Here is an 18,495-nt window from a genome sequence, read left to right as displayed (position 1 = left end):
GTGTTTCCGCTGAGATATTTCGCCGTGGGTTACCGTCGTGTCCAGGCCCAGCCGGCCCTCTTTCAGCGCCTAACACACGTGATTGTTTATGTTTAGGGAGAAGATGAGTGCCTTTTTTGTTTTAATTTTAATGAACATTAATAAATGAAAACAGCTAGGTGATACAGATGATGATGATAACAGTGAAGATGACAGGTAGCCAAGGAGAGCAGGCCTGATGAGACATGCATAGATGATACATAGGCCTATATAGACATGCAATATTTATTATTTGTGCTGACATCATTGCATGTATTTACCTTTGCTTGTTAATAAAATGCAATTTACCTTAACCTATAATCATTTCATTTTTTTTATTTTATAAGTAGCCTTTCATTGCAATTATCCTATCATTTCACAAATTATTAGACTTATACATAAGAATCAGTAGCACTTGGTGTACTGTAAAGTTAAATAGATTTAAACTTAATCTCTCTTTCACACCTACACACACACACACAGAGAGAGAGACAATGGAAATGCTAATTACAAACATCCCCCCACTCTCTCCATGGTCTTTTAGGATTCTAGATCCACATTGCCATCTGGTGGACAGGTATATGTTTGCAGGCTCTGGTTGTTTATCCAAACACAAATACAGTTTTTTTTATTCGCTTTGGTACTATTTTCACAAGTAAGGTGCACATTTTCAAAACTCTTAATACAAAAATCCAAACTGATCACACTTGTAACACAGCTAGTCATTCTTTTAAAACCTGATCTCATGCTTTCATTACAGTTATACACATTTCAGTCCACATAATCATTGTTTCAAACACAAGATTATTGTAATATGTAATGAGAACATTTGGTTTAATCACAGAAACAGAACAGTATGATCTTCTTTCAATTTAGTACTTTTAGTTTGAGTTACAGTAATGTGGCAGTCTCTACCATGGTAATCTTTTTACAGTATCACATGGCATACTGTAATGTAAAATGTAAATGTAAAAATGTAATGTAAAAAGTCTCCCTTCTACTGATCAATCTGATGTTTTACAGTCATTGACTGTTTCCTCTCCCTTGTTCTCTATTCTGCTTTACAGTATTTGAACAAATGGCAAATTTCTCTGTATCTCTGTATCTCTGTATCTCTGTATCTCTCTCTCTCTCTCTCTCTCTCTCTCTCGCTCTCACACACACACACACACACAAACCAATTCTGCTAAACTACAAGCACAATTCCTGCTTTACACTCAAATTGCAGTTCTAAAACACACATTTTTTTCAAAACACTACACACAATTCTCTGCTTTTGGCACAATGTTCATGCAGAAAATCTCTTGTTTTCACAAGGAACACACTGCCATTCAAATATGCACAATGGTAGACCACTGTATGTACAACTGTGTGTTGGTTGGGATGTACACTGTGTACATTGTTTTCTTGTGTGTACATTGTGCACTGTGTACATTGTTGTTGTTGTGTGTGTGTGTTTTATTATTATTTGTGTGTAGAGTTCTGAGAGTATGAGGCATGCTTTCAGAAAATGTGTGTAAACAATTGAGAACAACTGTCAAAAGAAAAGCAATTAAATTATTTTATACTTTAAACTATGCAACACATCAAAACATTTTTGATTACAAGTGATTTTACCCTTTAGTCAGCATCAGTCTGCTGAAAATCAAGATAATGTGACTTATCTGAAGACTAATAAAGAAATGTGCACATTGTCCCTTTTAAAATAAATGAAAGAATAAAAAGAATGGCCAGTCAGTATGCACCTTAGCACTTAAATGGTTTGTATTTGAGAGATTTTTGGAACTGTCACTCTTTTGGGATTCCCACGCGTACCCACTGGTACTAAAGTTGTGTGAAATATGTGTAAAAGTTGTGAAAAGTGTGTAAAAAAGTGAATGGGGCGATCGAGTGAGGGACACAGCATGACATCAGGGTGCAAGAAGCATTCGGGGGCGGTTAATGGGTTGTTGCATGGGCCAGAGTGAGGTCTCATGGTACCCACTGGTACACAAAGTTATGAAAAATGTGCAAAAGTTGTGAAAAAAGGGGAAAAGTGTGTAAAAAAGCCCATGGGGACATCGAGTGAGGGTCACAGCGTGACATCAGGGTGTCAGAAGCATTCGGGGGCCGTTAATGGGTTGTTGCATGGGCCAGAGTGAGGTCTCCTGGTACCCACTGGTACACAAAGTTATGAAAAATGTGCAAAAGTTGTGAAAAAAGGTGAAAAGTGTGTAAAAAAGCCCATGGGGACATTGAGTGAGGCTCACAGCGTGACATCAGGGTGTCAGAAGCATTCGGGGGCCGTTAATGGGTTGTTGCATGGGCCAGAGTGAGGTCTCCTGGTACCCATTGGTATAGTGATGCACAAAATTTTGAAAAAATTTGAAAAAAATTTAAAAACGTGAAAAGTGTGTAAAAAAGCCCACGGGGCAACAGAGTGAGGGTCACAGCGTGACATCGGGGGGTCAGAATCATTCAGGGCCCCCCGAGACCCATCGGTACGGGCTCGTGTACCGATGGGTACACTGAATGTACCCAATCGGTACCAGGGTGAAGCTCTATGGCCCCTTTGCTCAATAGTTTCGCCACTTCGGCTCGAAGTAAATGTGCTACTTCTGTTTTTACCGTGGTCTCGACGCGCGCCGTATAGCAGCGAGGGCGTCGGCGAAACTGCAGCGAATAGACTCTTTTTATGATGTCTAGCACCCACTTCGAAACCCCGGGCAGCTTTGCCCATGCATCTGCATGAATAGCTAGGGGTTGAATACAAAGCGTGCTCCGTTCGCTCAGCGATGGAGAGGCTTCGGTGTGCTGTAACACAAGCGTCGCGCTCGTGACATTTGAGGCAGGGGGCGCGCTGATAACAGCGGGCAGATTGCCAGCTCTCGACTCCTCTGCGGCGGTCAACTGAGAGGGGGAGGGCTGGGCGAGTCCCGTAGGAACTGTCATGTCTGTGTGTGGATGTGGGCACGGGATAGCGGGCACATTTACCACACCGAAAGCATTTTTCGCTTGAGTGAAGCGAATGCACGTTGGTTTCGTTTTTACAGAAACCGTGAGACATGCATAACGTAGTGTATGTGGGCACTGGGTAGTGGGCACATTTACTACGTTTGATGCACAATCGATCTGAGTCGATTTTATGTGCACGAGCCCTGTGTGACAGGCTGTGCTTGTGTGTAGAGATGGGCACTGGGCAGTGGGCATTCTTTCTACACATAAAACACCATCGGCCATGGCCGGGACACCAGAAATTACACTCTCTTGGGGATTTATCTGGGTAGCCGTGAAAACGGCTTTTGTGTGCAGGCAAGCTGGCGACAGAACGGGCTTGTTGGCTGCAGAAGACACTGGACCAGTCACATTTGCTGGAACTGGACGAGCGAATAGCTTTGGTGGAAGTCCGGCCGCGGCGGGACTCGAACACCGTCGTTTTCCTAGGCGTGCTAGGATGACTTCGGGGCCTCGGGCTTTACCACAATCCTGGGCCGCGGGCCACGCATGGCGGGGCGGCGGCCGGATGAGCGGGAGCGCGGTCTCGCGCCTCGGGCCTGGCGGCGCTGCGAAGTGGCGGCAGTGGGCGGTGGCTGGGGCTGTGAGCTCTGTGCAGACGGTTTCGCACGGCCTGCTGCAGAGCTGGAGCGCTTCGGGAGGAAGTGCTTCATAGCCTGTGACGCTTTCTTTACCTCGGCGAATCTCTCCGCAAAATCCTTCACGGAGGATCCGAAGAGACCGGCGGGAGAAAGCGGGGCGTTGAGGAACGCGGTGCGCTCGGACTTGGCCATCTCTGAAAGCGTCAGCCACAGGTGCCTCTCAGTCACAGTGAGAGAGGCCATACTCCGCCCAATGGCCTGTGCTGCGGACTTAGTGGCACGGAGAGCGAGGTCCGTGGCACTCCTCAAGTCCGGCACGCAGATCGCGTCAGGTCCTTTCTCATCCAGCTTTCGGAGGAGATCGGCCTGGAAGATCTGCAACGTGGCCATGGTGTGCAGCGCTGATGCAGCTTGCCCGGCGGCGGAGAAAGCGCGGCGGAGCAGGCTTGACGTTGTGCGGCAAGCTTTCGAGGGTAGGGCCAGCTTAGCGCGCCGTCCAGCGGAGGGCGGGCTTAAGTGGGCCGCTATCGCCTCTTCGACCGGCTGCAGCGAATGGTATCCCCTGTTCTTGGCATCGTCAACTGCAGAGAATGCCAAAGAAACAGATGGACGCACTCTAGCTGAATAGGGGGCATTCCAGGACTTAGCGACTTCCTCATGTAGCTCAGGAAGAAAGGGTGCTGGTTTGGACGCAGGCGAAGCGCGCTCCCCAGGCAGAAAAAAGCCATCCAGCCATTTGTGAGCGGGCTGCTCGGGCGAAGACCACTCGAGGCCGAGGCTCGCCGCGGCCTGTGCGAGTACTCACATGAGCTCCGTCTCGATGGACGCTCTCTTGCCTGACGATGTGCGGGCAGGGGGCGCGAGATCCTCAGAGCTCGCCCAATCCTCACTGCCTGACGCCAGGATAGAGCAGGAATCCTCCTCTCCCAGCAGGGCTTCCTCGTCAGCGATGTCGACGGAAGCGGCGGCAGACAGCGGCCGCTGCCCGTCAGGAAGAGAGGCTGACGAAGCCGGTGAAGCAGGCGGGCGAACCGGTGAGCTTTGGCGGCTGGGGGAAGGTTCCGGGACCCGCTGGGCACGGCGCTTTTTACGGCGCGACACCGCGACGGGCGGGGAAGCAGTCTCGGCGAAGAAGGCCAGGCGAGTCCTCAGAGTCGCCATGGGCAGTAGCTCGCAGTGAGGGCAGCCGCCGTCAGCGAGCGCGAGAGCTGCATTTTCCTCACCCAGGCAGGAAACGCAGATCACATGGCGGTCCCCGTCGCTGAGTGTGGCTCTGCACGAGCCACAGGAAGGCATCTTAAAAAAGACGCTGCTCTTTTAGGATGTGTGTCGCGGCGGCGACACACACACACACACAGAACAGAGAGTAAAAAAGGATATAAGCGCCAGAAAGCGCAACAGGAAGGCAAGGAAGGCGGTGCGGCCAGCGACTTCAGTGACTCGTCCCGCTGAAGGTGCTCTCTCTCAACGGCGCGGCTTCTCTCCAGCTCCAGCGATGCGTGTGCTTCGCTTGAAGGATGAAAAATCAGATAATAGCTGCCTGCGAGCGGTATTTATAGGCCTAGACCACGCCGTTTCGGCGGGATGTGACGCAGCGGGCGCGAAGCACCCTCATTGGGTCTGGCGTCACGCCAGGCCTCGCTCGATAGGCTGCTGCAGTTGCCGCAGAACAGCCAATAGGCACGCGAGCTGCCTCGCCTATGTCTGTATGCTGTCGCAACGCGTTTTGCATTATTGAAAAATTAAGGATAATTTTTGGCTTCAATATCTCGCGGAAAAGGATTTTCCCCGAGCGTAAGATATCTTACGCAGTACGAGAGACCTCTCGTAAGAGAACCTGGCTTTAGAATATAGCGCGCAATGCAATGCATTATTTTTTTGTTTTTTTAACAGAACTGCTTTTGGAATTACGATTTGAATTATTATAGGCTACAGAAGTAAGTCATTGTATAATATTTGTTCCTTATAGTGTAAAATGGAAATGCATGGTAATTTTATTTTATAAATATAAGCAAAAAACTATGGTGTAACAGAGTTTTAGAACTACAAATCTCTCTGCATCAATAATAGGCTATAAAATGCATTAATAGGCTAATATAAAAATGTCAGTAGGCTAAATTGATTCGGGATTTGAACCCGTGTCATCTAAATGTTCGACACGTAAGTTCTACCATTCGGCCATCACGTCACTCATTACGTAATGCTCAAACGTTCTAATGTGTGTTCGCTCACATCCCTTACAAAAAATTACTGCAGTTTTTTTAGAAGTAATACTGCAGTTTTTGTTACATATAGAAAATGCAGTTCTCTTACGAGAGGTTCTCTCGTATTGCGTAAGTTGCTTACGCATCGGGAAAGTCTTCTTTCTTCGAGATCTGAAGCCAAAAATTATCCTTAATTTTGTATTCATTGTCAACGCAGTGCGGCAGCCGGCAGACCTAGGCAGGCTGTATAAGCGTGCTCATTGGCTGCCCGGCGGCAACTGCTTAAGCCTATCAGTGAGCACTCTGAAACGTGGCCTCCAATGAGGGCGCTTCGCGCCCTCCACACCCTTCTAACCGTCAGAATGGGTGTGGCCAGCGTGTATATAACCAGTGCTCACAGGCTAAATATCTGATTTTCGCAGTCTGAAGCGAAGCTCTTCGCATCGCTGGATCTTGAGAGCCGCCGCCGTTGAAACCAGCGACCAGCAAGCCGAGGGCAGCGCCTGAAGTAGCTGGCCGCCTTCGCCGCTTTCAGCCTTCCGTGCCTGCTACGCTATCCGGCGTCATATCCTTTACTGCTGTGTGTTCGCCTACTAAGACACACGTTTTCTCTCTCTCTAAAAGAGCACGGGGCGTTTTTCTAAAAATGCCCCGTTTTTCCAGCGGCTCGTGCCGTGCCCCGCTCAGCAACGGAGACCGCCACCTCATCTGCACTCTCTGCCTGGGCCGCGAGCACGCCGCCACCGCATTCTCCACGGGCGGCTGCCCTGAGTGCGAGGAACTTTCAATGTCGACCCTGCGGGCTCGACTTGAAGTTTTTGACCAAGATGTCGCTCCGCCTGTCCCTGCTGGGCCGCGCAAGAAGAAGCGCCGCTCACAGCGACCACCGGAGACCGACGAGGCGCTTAGAAGCTCGCCGGATCCTCTCCCTCGAGCTTCTCTCTCGCCTTCTCCCGGCCGCGCAGCCGCCGGCTCCCGCCCGCGCCGCCGCCGTTTCAGGGGATGAGGCGGACGAGTTTGATGAACGCGCCGCGGACAGCTGTTCCATCCTGGCCTCTGACAGCGAGGACTGGTCTACTGCCTCCTCTTCAGTCCAGGATTCGGGCCGTACTCGAGTGGGCGAGGACGCGGAACTGTTACGCCTCCTCACGCGAGCTGTTGAACAGCTGGGCCTTGATTGGTCTCCTCCTGAGGAGCCAGCACCGAACAGACTCGACGGCTGCTTCCTTCATCATCGCCGCCGACAGCCAGCGTCCAGAACCGCACCCTTCCTGCCTGAGCTTCACAGCGAGCTCTCTAAATCGTGGAATGCTCCATTCTCCGCGAGAGTTTCTTCACACGCCTCATCGACGCTCTCACAGGTTGACGGCGCCGCTGAGAAGGGGTATAATGCCATTCCCCCCGTGGAAGAGGCGGTCGCAGCGCACCTTTGCCCGCCCTCTGGTTGGCGCTCAAAGGCTGCCCTCCCGTCTAAGGCTTGCAGGACCACATCAGCCCTCGTCGGCCGCGCTTTCGCCGCCGCCGGACAGGCTGCATCTGCACTCCACTCTATGGCCGTACTGCAGATTCTCCAAGCTAACCTCCTCCGTGATCTGGACGAGAAGGGTTCGGAGTCTGCTTCCATCACGGATTTGAGGAGCACGACGGATCTCTCCCTTCGCGCCACGAAATCCGCTGCCCAGGCCATTGGACGGTGCATGGCCTCTCTGACTGTCACAGAGAGGCATCTCTGGCTCACGCTCGCGGATATGAGGGAGTCTGAGCGCGCGGCGTTCCTTAACGCCCCCCTCTCCCCCACCGGCCTGTTCGGCCCAGCGGTAAACGGGATCGTGGACCGCTTTTCGGAGGTTCAGAAGACCACACAGGCGATGAATTTGTTTCTGCTTCGGCGCTCCAGGCCTGCTGCACGCCGTCCTCGTGACCAGCCTGCGCAAAGCTCTGCCCAGCGCCCAGCTCGACCTCCGTCCTCGCAGCGACGACAGGGCGGCCGCCCTCGCTCTCGCTCGACCAGCCGCATCAGGCCGCCTCCTCCCCGGGAACCCCAGCAGAGGATCGCGGTGAAGCCTGAGCCTGCAAAAACCTCCTAGCCCGAGGAAAGAAACGACGATCGTGTCCCGCCGCCGTGGCCGGACCATCGTCAAAGCTTCACGCTCTGTCAGTCCCCGTTGCCACGGTTACTGCAGACACTCATCTCGCAGCCAACGAGCCGGTGAATTCACCCTCTCGCCTGCACACAACTGCCGTTTTCACGGCGACCCAGAGAAATCTCGAAAAGAGCATTATGCCTGGTCGCGCGACTCGCACTGTATGTGTTTCAAATACAGTAAATGTGCCCACTTATCTGTGTTCACCTCTGCACACAAGCACCATAAACCCCGTGTTTCTCACAGAGCCCGCTCGCATAAAGCAGGCAGAAGCCGCTCGAGCGTTAAAAGTAGGTCATGTGTCCACCCCGCTGTGCCCACACCTACTCACTGCCCGCTCTGTTACACAACCCCTCACGACCGGTCATGTTATAAATACAGATGCTGTGCCCGCTCCTACGCGCTCACACATCCTCTCGAATACTTCGCCCCCGACGCTGCTTTCAAGCGTCGTGCGTCACACTGTATGTTCCCCGTCCAAAGCCACCGGGACGCTGTGTGTAAAACGGCCAGTAATCGCTGCTTGCGACCCGCCGTATCTAAGCACCGAGAGCGCGCGCGCGCGCCCGCCCCTCTGTTTCGAGCTCTCGAGCCCGCGATCAGCGGCGATTAGAGCCCGGAGGCCATTCTGCCCCTGGCTGTACACGCAAAAGCGTGGGAAGCTATTCCAGGGACGTCAGAATGGGTGCTGAGCACAGTAAAACAGGGCTATACTCTGCAGTTCGCTCGCCGCCCTCCGCGCTTTCAAGCGCGTATCGAGACCAGAGTGAATGGGGAAGTAGCACATCTACTTCGAGCAGAAATAGCTACACTTCTGTGCAAAAGGGCTATAGAACCGGTTTCCCCTTCTATGAGCGAGTCGGGCTTTTACAGCCGTTATTTCCTCGTTCCCAAGAAGGACCAAGGTCAGACCAATTTTGGATCTGAGACGTTTGAACAAGGCTCTTATGAGAAGACCGTTCAAAATGCTCACAACCAGACAAATTCTCGCGCAGATTCGCCCAAGGGACTGGTTTATATCTCTCGATCTAAAAGACGCGTACTTTCAGATCCAGATAATACCCCGTCACAGGCCATTCTTGAGATTCGCCTTCGACGGTCAGGTATATCAGTACACCGTCCTGCCGTTCGGCCTGTCATTGGCATCCCGTACATTTACGAAGTGCATGGACACGGCTCTCGCTCCCCTGAGGGGTCGGGGAATGCGAATTCTGAACTACTTGGACGATTGGCTGATTCTAGCACAGTCAGAGGCCGAACTCATCGCCCACAGAACAGTGCTCCTAAGCCACTTGGACAGCCTGGGGCTTACGGTCAACTGGACCAAGAGCTCGCTAGTGCCCAGTCAATCAACCTCTTTTCTGGGTTTGGATCTGGACACTGTGGCAATGACGGCCCGCCTGTCGACACAGCGCGCGCGCTGCATTCGACGCCTGGCCGCGTCCTTCCGGCCGGGCAGCACCGCACCTCTCAAAACATTTCAGAGGTTGCTGGGTTGTATGGCCTCAGCTGCAGCAGTGCTTCAGCTGGGTCTCTTACGAATGCGCCCGCTACAACGCTGGCTGAATGCCCGAGTGCCTCACAGAGCCTGGGCTTCCGGCGGCATCCGAATCAGAGTGACTCAGAGCTGCGTTTCAGCACTGAAGCCCTGGTTAGCGGCCGACTGGTACCAGCGGGGAGTGACAATGGGAGCCATCTCACACCGCAAAGTTATCTCGACGGACGCTTCCACCTCAAGTTGGGGCGCTCTTTTCGAGGGCAAACCGGTTTTTGGCCTGTGGTCAGACCAGGAAAAATGCCTCCACATAAACTGTTTGGAGATGATAGCGGTCGAGAACGCGCTCAAGCGCTTCCTCCCATTCATACAGGATCACCATGTGCTAGTCCGCTCGGACAACATGTCCGTGGTATCCTATGTGAACCGACAGGGCGGTGTCAGATCCAGGAATCTGTGCAAGCTGACAGAACGCCTTCTTGTGTGGGCTTACCGCTCGTTGCGCTCGCTGAGAGCCGCGCACGTGCCGGGCCACCTGAATGTCGGTCCAGACAGACTGTCCAGGGACAACATTCCCCCGGGAGAATGGTCCCTGCACCCCCAGACAGTCCAGTTTCTCTGGCGCCTATTCGGCAGAGCGGAGATCGACCTCTTTGCGTCGAAAGACAACGCTCACTGCCCGAAATTTTTCTCGAAAAGCGAGGACGCGCTGTCCCAGACATGGCCCAGCCTCCCGCTGTATGCTTTTCCTCCGATCTCCCTGTTGCCACAGGTCATTTCGAGGATTAGAGAAACGCACCACTCAGTGCTTCTTATAGCCCCGCGCTGGGAGAACCAAACTTGGTACCCAGAGCTAGTGAGGCTGTCGCACTCATCCCCATGGCCGATCCCGGTGAGAAAGGATCTCCTCTCCCAAGCCGGTGGATCGATCTGGCATCCCCATCCAGAGCGTTGGTCTCTGCATGCATGGGTGATCAACGGATACCCGTTGACCTGCCAGAAGGGGTCGTGAACACGATCACACAGTCTAGAGCCCCCTCTACGAGACGGCTCTACGCGTCTAAATGGTCGGTGTTTTCTAAATGGTGCGCTACTAAGAGCTTGGATCCACGCGCATGCGGGGTCCCGTGGGTGCTCTCCTTCCTACAAGAGCTGTTGGAAAAGGGCAGGTCCCCTTCCACGCTCAAAGTGTATGTGGCGGCTATTGCAGCGTTCGCTGAGACGACGCGCGGCCGGGCAATAGGAAGGAACGAGCTCATTATCCGCTTCCTCAGAGGAGCTAGACGGATGAATCCCCCGCGGCCCCCCTCGGTTCCTATTTGGGATCTGTCCTTGGTCCTGGAGGCCCTGAAGGCTTTTCCCTTTGAACCGCTCGAATCCGTGGATTTAAAGTACCTGTCGCTTAAAACCGTTTTTCTGATAGCTCTGTCTTCAGTTAAACGTGTGGGGGATTTGCACGCGCTATCTGTTAGCCCTGCATGTCTTGAGTTCGGACCGAACGACTCGAAAGTCATTCTCAGACCGAGACACGGTTACATCCCCAAAGCGATTGTAACCCCTTTTAGGGCACAGGTCATTTCCCTTTCGGCTCTGCCAGCATCCGATAATGGGGACAGTGATAACCTCCTATGCCCCCGATATTTGTATGGCGGCGGGCTGGGCCTCCCCATCGACATTCGTGAGGTTTTATAACCTGGAAGTTCCCACCTTACAGGCAAAATTACTGTCAGTATAAGTGACATATATGCTCTGCCCAGTCTCTCATGTGCAGACTACGTTCACATGCTGGCGATATTTCTGGTATGATACTTAGGGTGAAGTGTTTTATACTCAGACCGGCTGGACCGCTCTGTTTCTCATTCCCCTTTACGCGCTGTTTACCGGAGCTGGCCCGCGCTGCTGGCCGCCCGTATACCACTCTGTGGCGCGGGGGTCTATTCTCTTCATGAAAGACTGACTATGTCGCTCTTTTCTTACCCTAATAAGTGCTTATGTACTGTGTGGGCTCGCTCTGCCGGCCCTACTGTTTTGCACTGTTATATGCTTATAGACCAGCCGCGCCGCTCTATTTTATATACTGAGTGAAGTGCTTTGTACTGTGTTGGCCCGTCTCTCCGACCGGCCACCTATTCCAGCAGAATGTTTTCCCCGGTCTCCCTGGGATTCATGGGCTGGATGCTCGGCGCACACGGCGTTGACAAAGGGTTCCCGATGCATAAGCAACTTACGCAATACGAGAGAACCTCTCGTAAGAGAACGTACTCGGTTACCTAATGTAACCTCGGTTCTCTCTAGAAGAGGGAACGAGTATTGCGTAACCTGCCGTGTCGCGCCACGAGCTTTTGCGCTTCAGACTGCGAAAACCAGATATCTAGCCTGTGAGCACTGGTTATATACACGCTGGCCACACCCATTCTGACGGTTAGAAGGGTGTGGAGGGCGCAAAGCGCCCTCATTGGAGGCCACGTTTCAGAGTGCTCACTGATAGGCTTAAGCAGTTGCCGCCGGGCAGCCAATGAGCACGCTTATACAGCCTGCCTAGGTCTGCCGGCTGCCGCACTGCGTTGACAATGAATACAAAATTAAGGATAATTTTTGGCTTCAGATCTCGAAGAAAGAAGACTTTCCCGATGCGTAAGCAACTTACGCAATACTCGTTCCCTCTTCTAGAGAGAACCGAAGTTACATTAGGTAACCGAGTACGTTTTTTGGACACGAAAAAACTGCAGTATTGCAGTATAGCTGGAGTACAACTGCAGTTTTACTCAGTAGTAGTACTATAATTATACTGCAATATAACTGTGGTATTACTGCAATAATACTGCAATATAACTGTGGTATTACCGCAATAACACTGCAATATAACTGTGGTATTACTGCAATAATACTTCAATATAACTGTGGTATTACTGCAATAATACTGCAATATAACTGTGGTAGTACTGCAATAATACTGCAATATAACTGTGGTATTACTGCAATAATACTGTGGTATTACCGCAATAATACTGCAATATAACTGTGGTATTACTGCAATAATACTGCAATATAACTGTGGAATTACCGCAATAATACTGCAATATAACTGTGGTATTACCACAATAATACTGCAATATAACTGTGGTATTACCGCAATAATACTGCAATATAACTGTGGTAGTACTGCAATACATAATACAACTAAAGTACAATTAGCCTACAATACTACCGAAATGCAATACTAATAAAATGCTGTACAATACCATTGAAATACAACCAGAATAAGTTTATTTTTACACATCTGCAATATAATGCATTAAGGTACAAAACAACTGCAATGCAACAAATATGATTTTACTTTTTTTTTTATATAACTTCAAATAACAGGCTGGGAGTTAGACAATGTATGTTTATTTATAAATCATGCATATATCTTCCCCCACATTATTCAGAGAGGTTGCGTTTTTTTGAAGAGCTTATCCTCATTATTCCACTTGGTTCTTATAACTGCCTTCATCTCAGATGTGGAAACAATATTTTGGATGTAGTCTGGAAAAACAAACAAAAAGAATCAGAGAAACTCTTTCAGTTACACTCTTCACCGCAGGCATATTATGCTTAAAATGAATCTGCAAGTTAATCTCTTAAATTTAACTTGGTGTCAGCAAGTGTTTGTGGAAAGTATTCATACTATTTAGTTATTTTTTCATGGTTTACTGTTCAGCATTAATAATAGTGTTGTAAAGTTTTCTTTCATTGAAGCAGAGACCAGGAGACAGTTGGGATCGCGTTCAACAGAAGTTATTCTTTATTGAGAACTCCGCTGTACGTGGCTGCAGGAATCCAACATAATCTAAAGTATATAAATTTACATGGTGTCTTATAGGCATTTTAGGAGGAGGGACTTTTGAAGGTTAGCATCTCCGTGATCTGACTCATTTAACTTACAAAGGAAAAACAGGTCGGGCAGGAATATCTTGCTGTAAACTCAATAATCACTTTCTCAGTTTATATACTATCTAAATTAAAACCTCAAATGCTAAAATCAGTATTCTTCACCGTGATGTTTTGTAAGGAAGCATATCTGAAATAGATTCTTAAATTTGTAACCCTTCAGTGGTCCGTGTAACGCTTTGCAGTTCTTTGTTCAATTTGAAATTTAATAATCAGAAATGAGAAAACGGCCCCTTTATTCGTTTTTTCGTTTTTTCCAAAAAACGAAAAAACGAGATTTCGGCTTGATTTTTCGTTTTTTGGTTCACAGGCAAAAAAACTAATAAATGACTTCATAATTCGTTTTCCACATCTGGGCGGCCTGACACGCCCCCTTCCGCCGATTGGTCAAGCAAATCTGAGCATGTGACGTCATCAGTTGTCGCTCAGGGGGTGCGTTTCCCGAAAGCATCGTTGGCCAACTATGGTCGCAAGTTCCGTCGTTACCAATAGAGTTCAATGGACATTGCGATGAACTTGCGACCATAGTTGGCCAACGATGCTTTCGGGAAACGCACCCCAGGTCAGGTCTGTTCAACAAAATAATAGTCCTCTACTATGGCTACAGATTCTTAAACTGTACAGGGCAGGTCCTATTGGGCTTTCTTCTGTGCAACTTTACACGTTTCACAGAAATCATTACATCAGAAATATTAATTATTAGTCTGCCACCAGCCTGTTTTATTTAGCTGTGTGTGGTGAAGCTGCGCTTGACAGCGCCGAGCGGGAGAGGCTCACTGACCAATGTCCAGTCAGCAGTCAGAACTTTTCTTTTAGACGCTCCGTTTTGCCACGGGATGGTGATTGCAAATACTGTAATGCCAATCGGCTGAGGGTGGCTACCGATGATGGTGAAATACATTTTTACTGAAACTGTAGGCTAATCATATCCGCGACCCGTGAGAATGAGACAGATGATTGACAGGACGATAGCGGAGGCAATTAAAGGCGCAAGATAACTTGTTAACAAAAACATAAATAAAAAAAGTGTTTAATATAAGTGACTTTGTCTTTGTTTTATTGTTTTTGTTGTTTTTAATCAAATAATTGTGAACCACAAACTGAGCCTTCGTTTTAAAGGGCAATTTTCAAATATATTTTATTTATTTGTTATAATATGGGTATTTTATAATACAGCATAAATAAAAACAAACACACGTAATATAGGCAAAACACCACAGTTTTTTGGTTTTGTTTGTGTGAACTTTCATCCCCAACCATATTTCTTCATGCTCCACGCTCAGCACCCCTACTTCCCATGGTAGGCCTACTACTAACTGTAATTAACATGTAAAATCTTTGGTATATCTATATGTAATATTTAAAAACACTTTACAGTGTGATGGAAATAAACTTTTCTTAAAGCGTGTTGTATACTGTAATAGACAATTGTCCTGCAGAATGATGAGGTTTTTTGGAAGAAAAACATTGCGAGCAAATGTCGAATTGTTGTTTAAAATATAAATCAACAACGTAAGAGGCTTTAGGCTGTCTGATGAACTATGAACAAACACACAGCTTTGCAGTATAGGTGGCACAGAAGCAGCATCTGACCCTGCATTTTTAGATGTACATTACACACTGTCTAATGCAGCTCAAAGGAGGCGCTGTGAATTTGCATAGCAATTTCATTCTAAGCGGCCATTAAATGTGAAGTGACAACATGGAACACTACTTTCAATATATAAAAAAGCAAGTCAGCCTGATAATGATTGAATACCAATTTACTCATTTAGGCTCACAATAAGCAGATTACATAATTATACCATGAAAAAAAATTATATAGGCTATATGTGTGTGTGTGTGTGTGTGTGTGTGTGTGTGTGTGTGTGTGTGTGTGTGTGTGTGTGTTTATGTGTGTAAAGGTATGTCACTTACTGGTGGAACCCAAACAGAAGTCCAGTTCTGGCTGTATAATCAAACAATAAAAACGAGAAACAATGCATGCCATCAAGAACATTTATTGATTCCACAGGAACTTGATCCAGTTTCCCCCATTTTTACTAATAACTACTTTGTGTTAATTCAGAGGACAGTAAGGCAAACTATTAAGCATGAACTCGATGAACAGGATCAATTAACATTTTCAAAGCATTTTGGAACTCTTCTTGGTGGAAATTGACAGCACGTTCAAAAAGAGATGAAATGTCAGGATACTGCATAGAAAACGTATGGAGTTCAATTGCCTTTGCAATATTTTGCATTTATATATTTTTGTATAGGCTATATTTTATAGTTTTCAGATGATTTGATATAATTTAATTGATTAGTTTGTTAAATACACATACTTTATCTGTTTGATTATTGTATTATATTTAATACAATATCTCTTCAGTTTAAACCATAAACGCCTGAAAATCTGAAAATCTCTTTGAAAAATTTGTAAAATGAAAAATAAAAAATAAAATCTTGTTTTCCATGCCCTAAGAGCAATAAAAACACATAGGAAAAAAAATCCTGACTTAGGTTATCATAATTCATGCATGAAATGGTTAAACACTTTTTTTATTTATGTTTTTGTTAACATAAGTTATCTTGCGCCTTTAATTGCCTCCGCTATCGTCCTGTCAATCATCCGTCTCATTCTCACGGGTCGCGGCTATGATTAGTTTCAGTAAAAATGTATTTCACCATCAGCCGATTGGCATTACAGTATTTGCAATCACCATCCCGTGGCAAAACGGATCGAGCGTCTAAAAGAAAAGTTCTGACTGCTGACTGGACATTGGTCAGTGAGCCTCTCCCGCTCGGCGCTGTCAAGCGCAGCTTCACCACACACAGCTAAATAAAACAGGCTGGTGGCAGATTAATAATTAATATTTCTGATGTAATGATTTCTGTGAAACGTGTAAAGTTGCACAGAAGAAAGCCCGGACCTGCCCTGTAGGGGAGACCGGGGACAGTTGTAACACGGGGCTAGTTGTAACACTACCAATTCCACCAATCAGGGATAAGATATGAGTTATGTGACAGTTTCAGTTTCCTCAGGCTTCCTTTACGATCGCACATGGAGGTTTTCAAGTCTGCGTTGCAATCTCTCCTGAAGCTACAGCAGAAAGTCAAATTCTTAGGTAAAAAAGTTAAAAAAGTAAAAAAACATAACAAGATAATATTTTGTTTAGTACTTCTACCGTTGTAGATAATGTTGTATGAGTTATATCAGGTCAAACTGTAGTTTCTATAGTAAAGAATGGTGTATCAACCTCCTACTAATTTCAAAGCACCATGCTAATACAGCTAGTTAAACAATAGTGACAGTGGCGGGGTAGGTTGTAACACGTGTTTTGAAAGTGACCTTAATTTGTATTGGACCTTTTATGCAATCTCAATTTAATTTGTGAATGATAAATAACATATTTAAAATCAGGTCAAAGTTAAATAAATACCAACACATACACTGCAAAAAAAATTTTTCTTACTTAGTATTTTTGTCTTGTTTCCAGTCCAAATATCAAAAAAAATCTTAAAAATCAAGATGCAGTTTGCCTATCAACTCACGGTGGAATTCAACATACAGCATCCACAAACCTGGGATGAGAAGAACACACAAAATATGCACATACACTCCCCATATTCACACAGCCATTCATTTAAAATAAAAATGTTGTTAATAAAAACCCTTAGTTTTTGTGCATTTTGTCTACCTGTTACAACTTACCCCAGTATGTGTTACAACCTACCCCAGTAGTGGGGTAGGTTGTAACAAAGGACCACCTTGTATTCATGATCATCTCACAAAGTCTGTGATATATTTGAAGAAATTTAAATTGTTGCCATTTGTAGAAGACAAATATGGGTACTTTGCCTAAAAGTTTCAGACGTATAGCTAAAAAAAAAGGGTCGTTTTAGGTGCTGAAGAAAAAAGTGTTACAACCGTCCCCGGTCTCCCCTACAGTTTAAGAATCTGTAGCCATAGTAGAGGACTATTATTTTGTTGAACAGACCTGACCTGAGCGACAACTGATGACGTCACATGCTCAGATTTGCTTGACCAATCGGCGGAAGGGGGCGTGTCAGGCCGCCCAGATGTGGAAAACGAATTTTGAAGTCATTTATTCGTTTTTTTGCCTGTGTGAACCAAAAAACGAAAAATCAAGCCGAAATCTCGTTTTTTCGTTTTTTTGAAAAAACGAAAAACGAATAAAGGGGCCGTTTTCTCATTTCTGATTATTAAATTTCAAATTGAACAAAGAACTGCAAAGCGTTACACGGACCCTTCAGTCCCCTCTTTGAGAGTTCTTAAAAACTCTCACAAAATACAAATTTAGACACTTAAAAGTTCATTCTTGTAACTTGAAAAAATTACAGGCACATATAACTTATTCTGTGTTGTGTCCTTGATTTACATGAGTGTCATAGTTCTTCTCAATAGCTTTGAAGTTTGAACACTCCAGGTAAAAGAAGTTAAATTACTCACCTTCGTGTCGTTTCCAACCCCGTAAGACTTTCGTTCATCTTCGGAACACAATTGAAGAACTTTTTGATGAAATCTGAGATCTTTCTGTCACTCCATTCACAGTCTACACAATTTGCCCAATAACATGCATTTCTGGAAAAAAGCAGAAAGACACAATCATTTTTAAATGCTGGGAGTGCATCTGTTTCACCCCAGCCATTATCTTCTGTTTTTACATGTTACCAGTGCATCTTTTTTTTTAATTTATGTGAATAAACAAAAAAATTTTTTTATACAAAAACAGCTTTTTTATGTAAAATTCACTTTATAAAAGACCCACACTTCTAACTTTCATTCATGGTTTAGTGTAAGATTTTTGCCCATCTTGTGGAAAATGCTGTTTTAAAAGTTAAAAATGATCACTTTAACCAGTAGATCGCTGCAGAGCTCAACTATTTGCTATTTGACTAACTGAAATAATCTTTTCACAAGTTTTTCCAGTTGGATTCATATCTACATATTATAAGATCACAATTATAACAATAAAATTACTTTGTCAAAGGTTAGCATTTTTTGAACTGATATAGCAAATAGTGGAGCTCTGCAGTAATTTTTTACTTTTAAAACAGATTTCCAAAAAATGATACACTCAACCATGTCAAATTATCCATGTTATCCCCATTAATAAAAG

The sequence above is a fragment of the Squalius cephalus genome (genome assembly GCF_949319135.1).
Source record: "Squalius cephalus genome assembly, chromosome: 12".
NCBI classification, from domain to species: domain Eukaryota; kingdom Metazoa; phylum Chordata; class Actinopteri; order Cypriniformes; family Leuciscidae; genus Squalius; species Squalius cephalus.
This window is presented reverse-complemented; position numbering follows the sequence as displayed.